This window comes from Capsicum annuum, chromosome 7 (assembly GCF_002878395.1).
Source record: "Capsicum annuum cultivar UCD-10X-F1 chromosome 7, UCD10Xv1.1, whole genome shotgun sequence".
In the NCBI taxonomy this organism is placed as follows: domain Eukaryota; kingdom Viridiplantae; phylum Streptophyta; class Magnoliopsida; order Solanales; family Solanaceae; genus Capsicum; species Capsicum annuum.
In genome coordinates, this window is record NC_061117.1 from 13,608,458 (window position 1) to 13,622,904 (window position 14,447).

Sequence of the window (14,447 nt, forward strand, 5' to 3'; positions counted from 1 at the left end):
TAAGGTATGTCATGTGTTGATTCATTGGTCTCTTTCACCCATGACGCTCAAGAATCTCTTTTCAAAATCAAAGCTTTGTATGTTTACGAATGTTCATGATTTGATTGAATTAAAAATTGATGTTCATGTTATTGTTTTGTTTCATTCTATGTTATAGATTATTAAATACAAGAATTGATTCTAATATGTGATGAATTATGTGTTATTCATGATAAATCCTTGATTTACAAGTTGATAAATCCTTCAATTTACAAGTTGATTAATGTATCCTTGATTATTAGATGTTTCGATGATTGTATAGCCAAAGCAAGCTCCCCATATGTTTGATTAAATGCCTATGTGAAGGAAAAGTACCATACTAGTATGATAATACGAAATTCTCATTCATATACAAGTTAAGTATGTCAAGTGTTTGATGAAATATTTTAGCCAATGGATTATATATTATTGATGTTAGTCATGTATTCAAGAATGTCATGCCTTGTCAGTTTCCTTCCGTCGAGTCCTGGGATACTTGTACCCAAAAAATATAGTTGTGTGCCTAGAGTTAGTATCATGATTTCGTGATACACTCAGTCAAGCCATGATCCATCGAACTCAGTCCGTCATGTGACTCAAGAAAGATCATGTAATGCCCCAAATCTAGTACCCAAGATGTTACATGGTGCTCATGACCCCAAAGGACCACAAGCTAACCCATGACAGATTTCTATAACTGAGCACTGAAAAATATACTGCAAATATGTGGAAACATGAACTAAATATCCATAAGGTTCAAAACGGAATGAATATTTGATAAACAATGTCTGTAAATGGTATAACAACACCAAAGCAAATCTGAAATAACTGTCTAACATGCTATAGTCTGAAAGCCTCTAAATTGTCTAAATAAGGAGTTGATGGGGCATGTCCCCAACTAACTCTGACAATTGAAATAAACTGACAAATAAAATAGCAATGTGTTCATCATCTCCTCGAAGGATGAGGACTCACTGCTAACTCTGATAGCTGAACTGGGATGCTTTTGGTTCTCTGGAGCTCGTGCTTCTTAACCTATGGTTAAGACACCATAGCAAAATGCGTCAGTACTTTGAATGTATTGGGATACAAGTGAGGTAGACTGAATGCAATAGCTTCAGATGCATGAACAATACTAACTGACTGACTAACATGAATGAGAGAATACATGCATGCATACATAACTATAACTCAGATCATGATTGGACTGAATACTGAGTTCTGACTACTGAGTCTACTACATTGATATTTGAGTCACTTATGAGTGAGAAACTGATACTGTATTACTGAATACTGAGGGTCTAATACTATGTTACTGATACATGAATAACTATGTCTGACAGTTTTGATAATGAAGAACTAGTTTGGCTAACTGTATCTGACAGTCCTGAAGCTGAATACTGATAACATGAGTTCTACTAACTGATATAACTAATAACATGAGTTACTTTGTCTGACAATACTGAATCTGATGCAACTAACTGAGTTCCATACTGTATCTGAGTAACTAAACCTTAGATTAGTCCTATCTGGCGGCTGATCTCTAAATTTGATGATACCATTACTAATTGACAATAGTTGAGATCAGTCCTGTCTAATGGGTTATCCCCGAGTCTATTTATAATGATAAGGAGTGATTATGTCTGGCATTCCAAAATCTATACTACTGAGCTGAATTGACTGTATCTGACAGTCCTTATTCATTAACTAAAATTGTGTGACGTATTCATCTAATTGACATACCTCATACTAAGCTAACTGGACTTCAACCTGTAAACCTATCTTGAAGGGTGTTAGTACCACACCACTGGTAAAGACAACTGTTGTGGAGTCAGTCCTAATCTAGCGGGTGACCCCTGGGATCAGTCCTATACATTTAAATTCGCTAACGGGTGATCCCTGAGTATGTCAATCCTATATAATAGGTGACATCTCGTACCTACACTGGCTATGTATTTTTGGAAATTAGGGATTGCTTCTAGGGATCTCAGTCCTATCTAGCGGGTAAGTCACCATCCTTAGACTCGCTCGATTAGGAATCCTACACTCATCTAAAAGACACTGAATTGATTAATTGAGCTGAACTGTTTAACTGAACTGAACTGATACTAGTGGTATTGTTTAGCAGAGCTAAACTATATTTATTGAGTTTTGTTGAATGACGGAATGTATTGAGTTTTGAGGACTGACTGACAATACTGAAGTTACTGAGATTGACTGGGAATACTGAGGTTAATAAGATTATTGAGTACTGAGATCACTGAGATTACTAAACTACTGAGATTACTGAGAATTTCTGAGATTTCCTGAGTCACATGACTGACTGAGTTCTATGGATCAAATCTTGACTGAGAAGATCATGAAAACATGGCATTGCTCTAGGCACACAGCTAAATGCTCGGGTACAAATACCCTAGGACTCGATGAGAAGAAACTGACATGGCATGGCTTACTTGAACACATGACCAACAACACAATTCATAATTCATATATTGAAGCACTTCACCAAATATGTAATATGCATAAGGTTATACATACATGGGGATTTCATTATATCATACTAGTTGGGCATTGTTCCTTTATCTAGGCATTTAATCAAACACATGGTTGGCATAGCACATGTAGACAACATTATACAACAATTAGTCATCATGATTCATCTCTAATTTCATCATCCTAGAGTTTATTCATAGGTTCATAAGAATATACATCTATGGAAATCAATTCCACATAAAATTGATCACCCAACATGGATTTGAATTCAATTGATCATTCCCAACATAAACAGAACAAACCCAACATGAAATTCATAAAGAAATCCATATACTTAAACTTAGAAAAGAGATTCTTGGGCTTCATGGATGAAAGGAGTCCATGAATGAATACTACGCATACCTGGGATGTGATTTCGTGAAGATTGAAGGTGGAAATCCTTGAACTTGAATCTTCTATGAAAACCCCTAATGTATTGTTGAGAGGATTTTGAGAGACTAGAGTATATTTTTGTGTAATGGAGGCTCAAATCCATGTTTTTGAGCTTATATAGATTAGGGAAATTGACCCTTCTAACCCTAGGACATGTATTTAATTTTTCAAAAAATTTCTTTATTTTCATCCTTGGTGCGACACTATACTATCGCGCCAAGTCTCTGGAAAGTGTCAAATAGGAAATTGTACGATTACACAATGCGGAGCTATCGCGTTGCCACCTTGTCTGCGACCTGAAAGTTTGTCTTGATGCACCACTATCGTAGAGAAACACTAGAAACTGACAATTGCCATTTGAGTTATCTCCGCGATGCACTGAAGGCTCAGGTGATTCACTATCTCACTAAAAAGGCTCTAACTCTTCACCCGAGTGTTGGATTTGGACTAATTTGGTATCAATGGAGAGATTATTCGATTCCCTACATGATAAAATATTAAAATCTTGAAAATACCATATGTACAAAAGTGGATTCATCTTTCAAAGAAAGCTTTTAACATTCTTGGGAAACTTTTCAAGCTAGGAAAACTATAGGGTATAACAATTTCTCCCCCTTGAGAACATTTGTCGTCGAATGAGACTGAGTGAGAGGGAAAGAATACAAACTGACGTACATACTAAAACCGACTGGCTGGAACATGATTTCATGACTGACATGATTGTTGGTTGAGTATAACATACTGAACATGCATATCTGATGCATGACTGATAAGCTGAATTCAAACATATCTGATGCGTGACTGATAATTGACTTATGAGTACATGACTGAATATTCTAATAAACTAAATTTCTCATAGTGATAATGCATGTCTAATGTATAATTACATGCCTAAACTAATGTATGAATGCATGGTTGAATATGCAAGGGTACTTAGTAGCAAGTTTGTAATAGTAATTTGAATAGGAAACTGAGTAAATTTAAGAAAACTGTCATGTGACTAAAAACCACTGATGACCCCCTGATTATTCTAGAAGTATGTATGAATGGAACCTGAGAACATGACTAAGGCTGAACCATGAAAAATAAACTAAATTTCTTAAACATAACTGAGCCTCTGAATACTTGGCCCATAGCTGAGGTTGGGACTTTGAGGGTTAACTTATGATTATCCTCTATTCTAAATTGGATTCTTTATTCAAAGACAAACTTTATTTAAGGCATGATAATGTTGGGGAATAGTGGGGTTTCCCCCCGTTGGGCACTATGTCCCTCTCAGAATACTTACCTTACTGAGATACTGGGGTGATGCATAGGGCATCCACGGATTGATTCATGACTGAATAACTCATGCTGAAAATCATAAGCTAAAATGAGAGTAAGAGGTCTAGCAATACATATCATGAGTCTGAAGGACCAATAACGTACCCGAATCTATGTCGGGAGAATTTTCTTGATCATGATGAGTCTAAAGAGCATAAAACCTATTCTAACACTGACCACTAGTGGTACTGGAAATGACTCTTTGCTGGTGCAAATATTTTCCCTTATGATCCCTTACTCTACACTTCTGCTTCCTGTGGCCTGGCTTACCATATCTATAACATACCTCACTGTCTACTCTACATACACCTAGATAATTCTTACCACACTCTTCATAAAGCGGATAGGTAAGAATCCTATTCTCACTACCCTAGGCCTCGAAGCCTAGCGACCTATCATGACTGTCATTCCTGAACTTGGGTACTGGTGCACTAGCTGAAGATGGTGCTAGGACTAAAAGCTTATGACTATCCTGAGTACGGCTACCACCACCTGACATAGGTTGACCAAAGCTGAAGCTACCTGTCCTTGCCCTCTTATTCTTCTTTTTCTTTATCTTAATCTTTTGCTCTTCTATCTTTTGAGCATGTGTCATAAGTCTGGATAAAGTCATGTCACTATTAAGCGTGGCGGATCTACACTCATTAACCATGCTATCATTCACCCCTGACTGAAACTTACTCATCTTAGCCCTACTATCAGTAACCATATGAGGGGCATATCTGGCTAATTGAGTAAGCATAAGAGGATACTCTTTCATCGTCATGGTGCCCTTCCTGTAGTTGATGAATTCTAACACCTTAGCTTCTCTCAGCTCTAGCGGAAAGAACCTCCCTCTCTAAGAAAGCAGTGACAAATTTATCGCATTCTATAGTCCCTGCATCATCTGCCCTTTCTAACTTCTACTGCTTGAACCAAGTATAAGCCACATCCTACGACTGATAGGCAGCTAGCTCAGTACTCTCAAAGGTAGTCACCCCCATAATGTCGGTCACCTTCTGAACCTAATCTAGGAATTCCTGAGGGTCCTCATCTGACTTAGACCTTAGAAAGCATTGAGGGTTCATTCGGGTGAAGTCTCAAATCTTGGCTGCAGCTGAATTGGCCACTGGGTTGTCCTGAATGATAGCTGGTTGTTTATTATGAGTAGTAACTGACTGAGCATGAGTAGTGAATGTGGCCCTAATCTCCGCATTATAAACATGTTCACCCAAAGGTTCTTCGGGCTGAGGGGCTGACTGATTCCCCTTTCTTCTTTTAAAAGGCATGTTCTGTAGAAGAAAAGGAGAAACGAATTAGACTTAGAGATTAACTTGAGATTTTGCTCATAGGCATGACACAAATACTGAAAGAAGGGAAACTATTCCTAAAACATCTCATTGTCTCCTGCACATAAGTGTCATGCACAATACATGCATGTACAAGACTCTACAAGGTGTGGCTTTTCAGATTTCCTAGGACACTATTGAACCTTAGGCTCTGATACCAAGTTTGTAACACCCCAAATCTGGTACCGAGATGTTACACGGTACTCATGACCCTAAAGGACCACAAGCAAACCCATGACTGATATCTGTAATTAAGCACTAAAAAACATACTGTAAAAATATACGGAAACATGAATTGAATGGCCATACAGTTCAAAACTGAATGATCATTTGATAAATAATGTCTGAAAAAGGTATAACAATACCAAAGCAAATCGTAAATAACTGTCTAACATGCTTTAGTCTGTAAGCCTCTAAACTGTCTGAATAAGAAGTTGATGGGACTTGTCCCCAACTAACTCATACTACTAAAATAAACTAAAAAGTGAAATAGTAATAGGATCATTTTGTCCTCGAAGGATGAGGTCTCACTGCTAACTTTGATCGATGAACTGGGATGTTACTTGTTCTCTAGAGCTCGTGCTGTTGAACCTATGGTATAAGACACCATAGCACAAATATCAGTACTTTGAATGTACTGGTATGTAAGTGAGGTAGGCTAAACGTAATAGGTTCATATGCATGAACAATACTAGCTGACTGACTAACATGAATATGAGAATACATGCACGCATACATAACTATAACGGAGATCATGATTGGACTGAATACTGAGTTCTGACTACTGAGTCTACTACATTGACATTTGAGTCACTTATGAGTGAGAAACTAATACTGTATTACTAAATACTAAGGGACTGATACTATGTTACTATTACATGGATAACTGTGTCTGATATTTCTTCTTATGAACAACTGGTTTGATTAACTATATCTGACAGTACTGAAGCTGAATACTAATAACATAAGTTCTAATAACTGATATAACTGATAACCTGAGTGACTATATCTAGAAATCTTGAATTTGATTGAACTAGCTGAGTTTCGTAATTTATCTAAGTAATTGAACCGAAGATTAGTCCTATCTAGCGGGTGATCTCTAAATCTGATGATAAAGTTACTAATTGACCATAGTTGAGAACAGTCTTGTTGAATGGGTCATCTTGGAGTCTAATTATAATGATAAGGAGTGACTATATCTTTCAATCCTTAATCTATACTACTGAGTTGAATTGACTGTATCTAGTAGTCCTTATTTTGCAACTGAAAATGTGGGATGTATTTATCTAACTGACATGCCCCATACTAAGCTAACTGGGGTACAACCTGTAACCCCAGCTGGAAGGGTGCCAATACCGCACCACTGGTAAAGACAACTGCTCTGCCGTCAGTCCTAATCTAGCGGGTGACCCTGGGATCAGTCCTATACATTTAAATGTGCTAATGGATGACCCCTGAGTATGTTAGTCCTATCTAAAAGATGATATCTTGTACCTACGTTGGCTATGATGTTTTGGAACTTAGGGATTACTTCTAGGGATCTCAATCCTATCTAGAGGGTAAGTCCCCATCCCTAGGCTCGCTCGTTTCTGAATCCTACTCCCATATGAAAGACACTGAACTAATTAATTGAGCTGAACTGATTATTTATTGAGTTCCATTAACTGATGGAATGTACTGAGTTCTGAGGACTGACTGAGAATACTGAAGTTCCAGAGATTGACTGGGAATACTAAGGTTACTGAGATTATTGCGTACTGAGATCACTGAGAATACTGAACTACTGAGATTACTGAGATTTCTGAGATTTCCTGAGTCACATGAAAAAATGAGTTCTATGGATCATAGCTTGACTAAAGAGATGGTGAAAACATGACATGGCTCTAGGCACATATCTAAATATTCGGGTACAAGTACCCCTAGGACTCAATGAGAAGAAACTGACATGACATGGCTTACTTAAACACATGACCAACAACACAATTCATAATTCATATATTGAAGAACTTCACCAAACATGTGATATGCATAAAATTGTACATACATGGGGATTTCATGATATTATACTAGTTGGGCATTGTTCCTTCATCTAGGCATTTAATCAAATACATGGTAGGCAGAGCATATGTAGACAACATTATACAACAATTAATCATCATGATTCATCTCTAATTTCATCATCCAAGGGTTTATTATAGGTTAACACGAATATACATATATGAAAATCAATTGCACATAAAATTGATCACCCAACATGGATTTGAATTCAATTGATCATACTCAAGATAAACAAAACAAACCCAACATTAAATTCATAAAGAAATCCATAGACTTAAACTTATAAAAGAGATTCTTGGGCTTCATGGACGACAGGAGTCCATGAATGAACACTACGCATACATGGGATATGATTTCATGAAGATTGACGGTGGAAATCCATGAACTTGAATCTTTAATGAAAACCCCTAATGTATTGTTGAGAGGATTTTGAGAGACTAGAGTATATTTTTGTGTAATGGAGGCTCAAATCCATGTTTTTGAGCTTATATAGATTAGGGAAATTGACCCTTCTAACCCTAGGACATGTATTTAATTTTTGAGAAAATTTCTTGATTTTCATCCTTGGTGCGACACTACACTATCGCACCAATTCACTGGAAAGTGACAAATGGGAAATTGTACGGTGGCGCGACGCAGAGCTATCACGTTGCCACCTTTTTTCGACCTTGAAGTTTGGCGTGATATGCCACTATCGCGGAGAAATACTAAAAATTGACAATTGACATTTGAGTTATCTCCGCGACGCACTGAAGGCTCAGGTGATACACTGTTTCACTAAAAAGGCTCAAACTCTACACCCGGGTGTCGGATTTGGGAGAATTTGGTATCGATGGAAATCTTATTCGGTTCTCCACCTGATAAAATATTAAAATCTTGAAAATACCATATGTACAAAAGTGGATTCATCTTTCAAAGAAAGCTTTTAACATTCTTGGGAAACTTTTCAAGCTAGGAAAAGTATGGGGTATTACAACTCAGTAATATAGTAATCTAAGTACTATTATGTTAGTAAGCAGAATTCAGTTAATTCAGTCCAGTTCATTTCAGTAATCCATGATTAGTGTCGATTCATATGGTAGTAAGAATTACCACCGAGTAAACCCAGGGATGGGAACACATACTATTAGATGAGGGTGTGATTCTTAGAAGTCGTTCTTGCATTCCAGAACTATGTAGCCAGCATAGGTTAAGACATCAACACTGTTTGATGAGAGTTGATAAGGTGGATAAGCACTGTCAGATAAGGGGCCCACAGTTCTCTTTTGGGGACACTGTTAGATGAGGGTCACTCTCAACTTGTCCTTACCAGTGGCGCGGCATTGATACCCTTCCAATTGGGGTTACAGATTGACCCCAACTAAACCATAATAGCATATTAGAGGCATGTCGGTTAGATAAATACTTCCTACAATTTTAGTTACAGAATCAGGACTGCCAAAAATAGTTATTCAGTCTCAGTAATAGAACTCAGATAGTTCTATAGAATTTAGGACTATCAGATACAGTCAACTCAGAACATTATGGAACTCAGCTAGTTCCATCATTTTCAGCACTGTCATATACAATCACTAATGTCATCGGGATATCAGTCATCAGAATTCAGTTATCAGTCAAGTTAGTTATCAGTAAATTCATTTTATTACGATCCCAGTCATAGTTACTACGTATTCCTGCATGTATTCTCACGTTCATACTAGTTAGTTAGCCAGCATTATTCATACATATGAATCCCATGCATTCAGCCTACCTTTTATGCATACTAGTACATTCAAATTACTGATGTATTTGCGCTATGGTGTCTTATACCATAGGTTCAGAGAGACAAGCTCCAAAGTATCAGTAGATTCCAGATATCAGCAGCCAATCAACAGTGAGTTCTTATTCTTCGAGGACGTTATGATTTGTTATTTTATTATTTCAGTACTTAGTTATTTCAGTAGTCGGAGTTAGTTAGGGATATGCCCTATCAACTCCATATTCAGACAATCATGATTTAGAGGTTTTTTAGACTACAGTATGTTTATATAGTTTTGTTTTGGGCATTTATACCTCATTCTAGATGTTATATTTTATCAGATATTATGTTACAGTTTGAACCTTATGGCCTTTCAGTTCATGTTTCCACAATATACAATATATTATGCAGTATACAGGTATAGATATCAGTCATGGGTTAGGTTGTGGTCCTTTGGGGTCATGGTCACCGTGTAGCATTCCGGGTATAAGATTCGGGGTGTTACGTGCTAATATCTTAAGCTACTAAGTATGATCACAAACACGTGCGTCTAAACCTATTATATGAGACATCATAGCATAAAAAAGAGAGTATGTGTCAATACGTGAAATGTATTGCTATGCTAGGTAAGGTAAGGCTGATATACATGGGTTCATATGCATGAGATAATAACTGTCTAAGTAAACATCATGAAGTAACTAGATGAGAGTATATGCAAAAATGTAACTGTTGAACATGCTAAATATGCAATACTGCACATATAGGTATGCATCATATATCTAAGATTATACTAAATTTGATTACTGAATTCTGATCGCTAAGTAACTGATAACAGATAGCCATGGTTCTATAGAATTGTTTGAGTTCTTTACTAAATACTGAGACTAAATACTGAATACTTAATACTAAAACTGTAACTGTGGGAGTTATCATCTAACAGACATACCCCAGTTATAAACTGAGTTGGGATCCAACCTGTGACCTCAGTTAGAAGGGAGTTACACCTTGCCATGGGATACTAACAAATCTGGGTCAACCCTATTCTAGAAAGAAGACTCATGAAATATTTATATGATTGCATCAACCCTAGTCTGGCAGGAGGACAACTTACTCTACGCTGTTTACGTAGTTTTGTAATTCAGGAATTGGTACTAAGGGTCAAACCCTACGCTAGCAGAACTGTCCTTATCTATGGGTTTGCTTGATACTTTATCCTACTCCTAACTAAATCTACACTGAATTGATCACTAGACTGTACTAGAATTGATTAAACTAACACTGATCGTGTTAACTGACTGAACTAGACTAAGTTCGCCTTGTTTTGTTAACTGACTGAGTATTATTGTTCTTGACCTTTACAGGGACTATTCTATAACTACTGCAACCAATTAAACATCTATATTTTGGGAAATAAACTTCCCCTGGACTTGATAGCATAATTGATAAAATATAGCAAATCTTGGAAGCATAGCAATAGTTAATCATTCACAATTCGTTCACTGATTCATATTGACAAACACTTGGAGGTCATGGACTTGTACATAAAAGAGAACACATGCTAACATGTCATGAGTGCACTATTCAATTCACATGGACATTCGATTAAACACTCTGGGTGCCCGATTGTTATACATAGTAATAAACAACACATAAGCATCATGACTAAAACTTAAACTTGCAATTCAAGGGTTTTGACATAAGAATTACATCAATCAACACACATGCTATCTTATGTTCATGAAACTTATAATTAAATCTTAACTTGAAACCCATATAGCAACCAAAACATGAATACAACCCATCTTGCTCATATAAATCATGAATCTAAAAACTTGTAGTTTTAAAAAGAGTTCCTGAACTCCAAGGGTGGAAAGAAATCAAAGGATGAACACCTAACATACCTTGATTATTAATTTCGTAAAGATTATTGGGGATTTCTAGGAACTTGGACTTTACTTGTAAAACTAAGGCTTGTTCTTGAGAGTATTTTCTGAGACAATGAGTACATTATACCCCTTTGGATCCTTAATTTTGTGTTTTAGCTGAATTGGGTGAGGAAAAAAGGACCTAAATGCCCTTGGAAAGTCAAAATTTAATACACTAAAACCGCATTGTGATGCAACATGGTTACTGATGCATCGATGGCCTAATCGCATTGATGCACTATTTGGACATCCAAATATCCCTCTAACGATGTATGAAAAATCCAAAATTCACCCAATATGACCTATTGACACCCCTAGTCATGAATCCATTTAAAAATTGGCTATCTAAGTCTGGAAAGGTCATAAATGATGTTATTGAAATATTGAGGCCAAAAATAAGACTAAGTGACAATGCATACCTAAAAAATTTTAAGTATGGACCTCTTTTGTTATGCTATATAGGACAAAAACGACTAGGACTTTGTAGGGTCTTACAAATACCCTAACATACTTTTATAAAAAGTGGTGAATGATGAATTTTTATTCAAAATAGGGTCATGTCCCTTGTTTTTTTTGGGTTGTAAAATGATATTTTACAGACTATCTTCCATACTTTTTATTTTACCTAGTACTTAGTAGTAAATAGATTAAATATCTGCAATATGTCTACTACTTTTTTCTACTCTGTGGTTCTTTTTTAATGTGCCAAAAGGGGGAGGAAGACAGAAATATCAAAAGTTTATACAAGTTAGGGGGAGCAAGTTGACTATCAATAAATAAGAGTCAGATGATACTCAAGAAACATGGAACAATAGAAGTGTTTACAAGTCAGGGAAAACAAGCCAGCTATTATGAAAAACAGAAAGTCAACTGATATTATCCCTAACAATGGAAGGAGATCTCACACAAAGGACATTGAAGATATCAAATAATGTAAGGATATATCATACAAGATAAGTAATATTTCCTTATAGAAGATCGTGCTAAATATCGAGCCACATCAAAGTTGGATATCATTTGACAAGGAAACGAAAATTATATCAACTAAATATCCTAATGGACAAGGCAATTAGATGAACCTCATGGAAAGACCAAAGGAGAAGGAAGATCTAACCCCTTACATGGACATATCTTATATGGACATGTATAGATGTATGAAAGAAAAATTAAACCAAGTATGGACATATCAGATATGGACATACCATAAGGTGGAAACTCTTTCAATCAAGGAATCAACTCAAATACTTGATTGTTAAGAAATATCTTGGGTTTAGAAAAAGTCTTTGGGACTTATTTCTCATCATTATACTCGATACTAATATTAAAATATCTAAGGAAACATTGAAACCCAAGAGGACTAGAAGTAGTCACCACATTGGTGTTTTGAACCAGGAAAAATTTTCATGTCTTTAATTTAAATTTGATTATTTACTTGCTTATTTATTTCAAATCTAATCTATTTTGGGAAGTTTTATGATCTGCAGACTCGAGCCCAGGTCTTGGTCATGATGGGTAATGAAGACCAATGAAGGACCAAAAAGATATATCATCTTATACATAGTCATAATAAAGTGCAAAACTTAACCCATAAAATAAGGGGTTAAAATGAAATAAAAATTCAAACCCTAAGTCTCGAAATATGACATAAAAATATTTACAAAAGCCTGCCTATGCAGCCTCTAACATTAACAATAAAAACTCCTAAGCCAAAACATAGTCTCAAGTATACAATATAACAAGAAAGAAAATCAAATATGAATGAAAAGATAAAATATCTTTTGAAGAATGAAGAGATAACCAATTGTTACTAGTTGTCCTAAGATAGAGAGATAGACTACTAGTGTAGCATGGAATCATGAAAAAATACCTCTGAACTTACATCATGAAATGGTCAGTACGATGAGCACTAACATGCAACCTAGAAAAAGGGACAAAACAATTTAATAAGGCATGTCATAAAACTCATTTCATCATTCATAATACAATTGTATGGGGCAAAGGATGCAAAATATAAAGGCATGACCATTTAAATTTTTTATTTTGAACTACGTAGTTTTCGCCAGCATTACATAGCCCAAGGGCTATAGGTCTTCAACCCATCCTCAATCGGTTGCAACTTAGCCCATGTTTTCCATAATAATTGAGATTAGGATTAAGTCACCAATAGTCTAAATAAACCATTTTTATCCACATATTAAGAAAAGCATTCTTCGTCCACTTAAGGAACCAACATCCCCATGATAGTAAAACATAAATTTCGAGCATTGATAATGAGGAAGCTAGCCTTCTCGATGGACTACAAATTTCTCTTTAATCCCAAATAAAACATTAATCATAACCATATATTCATAGAGTTTTTTGTTAAGTCATTCACTTTTTGGTATCGTCATACCAAGATTTACAAGTCATCTATATCATGCCAAATATAATTATCGTTAAACAATGTTGACTCCATAAACCCATCATGCAAAATTATATACATAATCAGTGTTAAATTTTCATACAAGTCTTAAAACATGTCATCAAGTTGAATACTTTCATTAGTTCAAAGGACGAACTGTCATACTCATGCATCATTGAAATTCAAAGAATTTTTAAAAGATTTGAAAATTATAATTTCATCATTTAACCTTTTGAATTCATATATGAAAGCACAATATTTTCAAATAGTCATTCCAAGTATTAAAACCCTCTGCAAGTGATTATGAAATAAATTATAACAACTGCAAAATCAAATTAAGCTTTTTGTATATGATAATGAGAAAAAAGAGATGAAATAAAACTGATAGTGTACCTATGAGCTAACCTACAGTCTGTAGGTAGTACCTATGGTCTCGTAGGTGGTATATGTAGGTAAAGATGTTGAGATTATGCAAGTTGTTAAAGAATTTGACTACGCCCCCTACCTATGAGGCGTAGTTACTACCAATGTACCATAGGTAGACCTTGTAGGTAGGTGTTCTGTATGTTGAAAACTGCTCTAATGTCCATGAACCTACTTGCGCCATGTAGTATTACTTACATCCCGCAAGTGGGGTCGTAGGTTGGTATTGAGTTAGATTTCCTACTTTATTTAGTAAGAATTTTATGATGTATCTATAAATATCCATTGGATGTTCGTTTATTAGTTTA